A 6,000-nucleotide genomic window follows, 5' to 3' on the forward strand; every position below is an offset into this window, starting at 1 on the left:
CCTTCGGAGGCTTGCAACTTTTCTGATTTATTGTTACACTTCGAGTTACATGGCCCTACTTCCTATCTCTCATTTTAGGATGAGTTTCTGTGTTTCCTACAGTCACTCTAACAAATTACCACAAATGCGGTGGCTTAAGACACAGCAAATATTTTCTTTTATAATTCTGAAAGACAAAAATCCAGATTAAGTCCTTTGGAGCTAAAAATCAGCAGTAGCCAGTCCCGTTCTTTCTGGAGGCTCCAGAAGAGAATCTATCATTTCCCTTTTCCATCTTCTGGGGGCTGCTGGTTTTCTTTGCCTTATGGCCACATCCCTCCCATGTCACTTGGGTAGTCATATCACCTTCTTCTCTTCTGTAGTCTAATCTCCCTTGGTCTCCCACTTTGGGGACACTTGGGATTATATTTAGGGCCTATCTGGATAATCTGGGATAGTCTCCCCATCTCAAGATCTTTCATCATAAGAGCAACAAAGTTTCTTTTGTCATACAAGGTACTATGCACAGGTTCCAGGGAAGAGGATTTGGGCATATTTGGGGGAGCACAGGCTTTCAGCCTACCATAGCCTCCAAGTGTTAGTCAGTGATATTGTTATTATTTGTTTCTAGACTGTATGTTTTCTTTTTTAAATTTAGACATTCAAAGAATACCGTGCTTTATCAAACTAGTAACACTTTCAGGCTGAAAATCTTCAGGAATCTTGTGAGCTGCTTTAAACGGGTGGTTCTCTAAATGTCCCTAGTTTTTTGTTTTTGGGGTTTTTTTTAAAGATTTTATTTATTTATTTGACAGAGATCACAAGTAGGCAGAGAGAGAGAGGTGGGAGCAGACTGTCCGCTGAGCAGAGAGCTGGATGTGGAACTCGATCCCAGCACCCTGAGATCATGACCTGAGCTGAAGACAGAGGCTTTAACCCACTGAGCCACCCGGGAGCCCCAATATCCATAGTTTTTGATATTTGGATCTACAAAGTTTTTTGGGTTTTGTTTTTGGGGGGGGTTGTTTGTTTGTTTTTTAATTCAAAGAAGTCCTATTTTCCATAGGTCTCAGATTATGGCTTCTAAAGCCATTTTGCCGCAAGAAGACTCAGAGCTCCTTGTATAAATAGTTGATGCCAGGAGTAGGGGAGGAAATCTACTAGATGAGCCTGAAACATTTCAGAGAAAAGCTGGAAAAGACTCCTGAAGTCTCTTAAAAGGAGTCAAGGGACAATTTGCCAAAGCTCTCACTGGCCAATAATCACAATGGATTGATATGTAATGAATACATATAAATCCATGAGTTTTAACTGATATTTAAAAAGTATCTCCCTTGTTATCTTTGGAGGATGCTAGGGAATCAACTTACTACTTTAAAATCTGGTCAATTAAAGGCAAGAATCAAGCATACGTCCCGCTTCACTTATGTGGGCTATATCCTAGGGTAATCAAATAGTTGAACAGAGCAAGTTTCTCTTTATAGGATTATTTCAGCTGATAAATAATGAAGGAATTCTAGAATTAGGAAAATCAAGGTAGCCCCTAATGAACTAGTGAATCGTGCAACCCCAGTGAATTAACAGATCTATGTAATGATGATCCACGGTTGCTAATATCATGAAAAAGAAATAAATGCCTGCTGACAGAACACACTCAAAAACCACTACTTATAAAACCTTCTTCCAAAATAAGTCTAATCAAAACTCTGGATCTAATAACCAATTCACAGGAAATGAGAAGACAAAAGAGACACATTAAACAATACTGGGTTAGGGGCACCTGGGTGGCTCAGTGGGTTAAGCCTCTGCTTTCAGCTCAGGTCATGATCTCAGGGTCCTGGGATAGAGCTCCACATCGGGCTCTCTGCTCAGCGGGGAGCCTGCTTCCCTCTCTCTCTCTGCCTGCCTCTCTGCCTACTTGGGATCTGTCTCTGTCAAAATATACTAAAAAAAAAAAAAAAAAAAAAAATACTGGCTTAAATGCAATTTGTAAAATCTACATGTGAGGTACTCTATAAAACCAAAATTGCAAGATGAGAAAGGTGGCTTGGAAACCTGTAAATTAAGTTTATAAATAAATTGCCATGTCTGTCAATCGCAAGGCTTACAATCTAGTTGCATCTTTAGTCAAGCAAGTCACAAAAATCAAACAATAGTAAGGGAAGTTTGAACTCTGACTAGATATTCGATGATGTTAAAGAATAAGGATTAATATTTTAGGTGTGATCTGTTTAAAAAAGAAGTTCTCATTTAGAGCTGTGTACTGACATATTTTTAACGAAATGACAAATGGGATTTGCTTCAAAATAATCTGGAGTGGAGTTAGGATCAACAGGTGAAACAAGACTGGCCACAAATTAACAATTGTTGAAACTGAATGGTGGGTGCATAAGAATTCATTATACTCTTCTCTCCACTTTTGTGTGGTTTTGGATTATTTTCACAATTGCCTTTTGGTTTTGCGGTAAAATCTTGCTTTTGCTTTTGGCTTTAACCTCACAATATCAATAGCAGTAATACTAAACCAGATTATTTAGGGTATTTTTTTTTTTAAATTAAACACAGTAAAATGTCTTTAGCCCTTCCTTAATAGTCCAAAACTCCCCACGGACTTGTTAGTAGGGAACATAACTTCCAAGTTCAGGCACTGGCGCACTAGCTAGCTCTTCTATGCACCTTACAACCTACATGAATTTTTCTTGACTGTCCCACTGTGTTTTGTTATATATCAAGGCTAGACACAAGATTGAAACATGCTATAAATCCTACCAAGTTCATAGATTGGTCTTATTACCTGTTCTCAAATATCTTGATAATATTCAAGGCTGTAAATCTCAGATTGCTTTCTGCCCCAATGCATTTTGCCACTGCAGAGAGAATTACAAGCAGACTTCACCCCATCTCCTAAGGCAGACTTTTTTGGTGAGAAAGGCTGAGAGATAAACACATTTAAAAAAATAATAGTACGGTTATTTGTCTGTAAGGATCATCCAACTAAAGAGTTAGCTATCTCTCCAGAACTACACAATTCTCTATAAACTAGTTTCAACACCTTGGAGTCATCACCAATGTGTCCCATGTCCTCTTTTGGGTGCTTCTTTTTAAGTGGCTGCTATGGGCAAGGCATCATGCTTGGCACTGAGGATACAGGGAAATGTGGCACAGTTCTGTCCTAGAGGAGATCAGTCCAGTGGATGGGAAAGAATGAACATGAATGAATATATCTTGTCAATGTGCTGATGGAAGTCTTCAGTTCTCCAGTTTTTGTGTGTCCTCTTTCCCTTCAATTCCCAATGGACCTCGTCTGAACCAGTATCCTCTGTGACTGTAGATGGCATGGTCCAAGAGACATTAGAGTTCAATGGTTAAGAGCAGAGACTCAGCTGCCAAACTGCCTGGGCTTGAGTCCTGGCTTCACTCCTTCCAGATGTTTTAGAGGTATGACATTCCTCTGTACCCTGTGTGCTCATTCATAAGCAGGGGGTAATAAGGCTGTTGCAAGGATTAAAGGAGTTCATGTCTATTGAGGTCTCAGCATAGTACCTGGTATAATAAGGACCTTATTTGCTTAAGTGTCTTATTGGTGGTTCAGACTCCTCTTTTGCCAACCTTCCATAGCCCTTCCAATAGTCACAATTGCTTCCCTTAATTCCACAAAGCACAGCTAATAAATAGCCTAGTGTTTATGGGAACACTGCTAGACCTAGGGTCCGTTAATGATGCCCATTTCCAGGAAGCCACTTAGCCCTCAGCCCACCATTGCGTTGCAGAAGCCTGCTCTTAAAACTTTACAGCCTGTCCTCAGCCTCTGCCCAAGTCAAGCACCCCAACATCTGTCCCTTAGCCCCAGCAAGTGAAAGCCCTGTTTAAATAATAATTTCTATAGAAATTCTCTCTGCTCACAGCAAGACTGTCTTTTACACAATGTTCTGCGAAGTAATGCAGCAACTCACCCTGAACTGCTCTATCCCAAACCAAAAGGAACATTCTAAGTTGCTTTCCTTACAAATACACAAACAATCTTTGCTTAAAGAAGAATTCTGCATCTGTATAAAATATTGTAAGCACAGAGGATGAACCTGCCATGGAAATCCAAGAAGGCGTCCCAGAAGAGATGACCTGTAAGCTTTAAATCGTCCTTATTTCAATATTCTCCCCAAATAAATATTAGGGTAATGCATGTGGAGGGACTTAGAAGAAATATGGCAAAACATAAGCAATGAGTCACTCAGGGGGAAGGACTTACGGTAATTATTTTCTTCTTTATGTTTGTATACTTCCCTACTTGCTACAATGTATGTATTACATTTGGCATAAGAAGATGAGATGGTATTTTTAATGTCTCATTTCTGTTTTTTCCTTTTCATTTCTTTTGTCCCCACCAACTCCATGGTATGTCACTTTGTTTGTTTTTTTTTTTTTAAAGATTTTATTTATTTATTTGACAGACAGAGATCACAAGTAGGCAGAGAGGCAGGCAGAGAGAGAGAGAGAGAGAGGGAAGCAGGCTTCCTGCGGAGCAGGGATCCCGATGCAGGGCTCGATCCTAGGACCCTGAGATCATGACCCGAGCCGAAGGCAGCAGCCCAAACCACTGAGCCACCCAGGCGCCCCCATGGTATGTCACTTTTATCTGGACTCTCTCCCCTGCTCAATACCGAACAGTGGCTTCTTCCTACTTTCTCCTCAAGCCCTCTTAACTCTGCCATTTCATGCTTCTTCATAATTCATCCCACCCTATCCCCTCATCATATTCCCCTCTACACCCGCTCATCATCCAAGGATAGAATCCTACCTTTCAGCAGGAAAATGACAGCCTTTTCCCTATTTCTGAGGGCTCTCAGGAAAATACCCCATGATGGCTAAAAATCCTCTGTAGGGTAGGTGGTAAGAAGTAGAACTGAATACAGGGATGTTGGCATGTTAATCTTCTTTCTAGGAATTGATGTTATTCATTTACGAGAGTCTTAATTGCTGCTGTCCATAGCTGCATTTCATAGATAGGGTTAAGTAATTGCCCACGGTCATACAACACTGAAAGGCATGAGAGCCTAGATTAGGACCCAGGTCGGCTGGACACCAAAGCCATGCTCTTGCCTTCATACCATGCCCTTGGCAAGGAGAACATGTCATACTTATATTCGCTTAACAGTTTGTGGTAATTGACATTGGCAATTGGTAATTACCAATCACCAGTATTGACACATTGACATTGAAACTGAAAAATTGTTTCTAGCGAAGCTAATTCACTCCCAGAGCTCTTTTAGTTTATGGCTCATAATTTTGTACATTTGATACTGTATTTTTGCTAATTGTTTCTTATGTATAAATCTCTTTTCCTTAATTAGATCATTGGTTTCAGGAAGTGATGACCATGTGCTAAGCACATACTAAGTGCATACTAAGAATACAGAGACTAAGCACTTCATTTCATTTGAAAGCTTGCTTTATCAAAATAATATTTCAAAGGTTATATAATTCCTAACTAAAAATCTTGAGTAACAGGATAATTTACCAGTTTAGGACATGGTTAATAAATGAAATAATATTTCTACAGAGGCCAAGGAAAAGGTAATGTATCCCTTATTAAACTATTTATTATATCATCCTTTCTCAATCTTTCCCAAACACTGAGGGTTCTGCCAGTCTTACAAAGATACACAACTTGTCATTGTAATCTACAAAAGAAAGTACAGATGGATATACAAATTTTATTTTTTAAATTTCATTTTATTTTTTTGGACATAAAAATGTTAAATGCTATGTATTTACAGAACAATGGGGGCTAGCTGGAGATAGGAAGATAGCATTCAAAATGGGTGAAACCAACTCAAACTTGCATTCAAGAAGGAACCTAAAGAAATAATTTAATATGCCTACAATCTGTTTTTACCCAACAAATACCTGAAAAGAGAACAGCACGTGGGAGACTAACCCAAGATATTTCTGCATGAGGCTTTTTCATGTTGGTTCCCAAGTAACTCATAATTTTGAAAATTTCAAAATGTCATAATTTATTAG

This window comes from Mustela lutreola, chromosome 1, assembly GCF_030435805.1.
Source record: "Mustela lutreola isolate mMusLut2 chromosome 1, mMusLut2.pri, whole genome shotgun sequence".
NCBI classification, from domain to species: Eukaryota; Metazoa; Chordata; class Mammalia; order Carnivora; family Mustelidae; genus Mustela; species Mustela lutreola.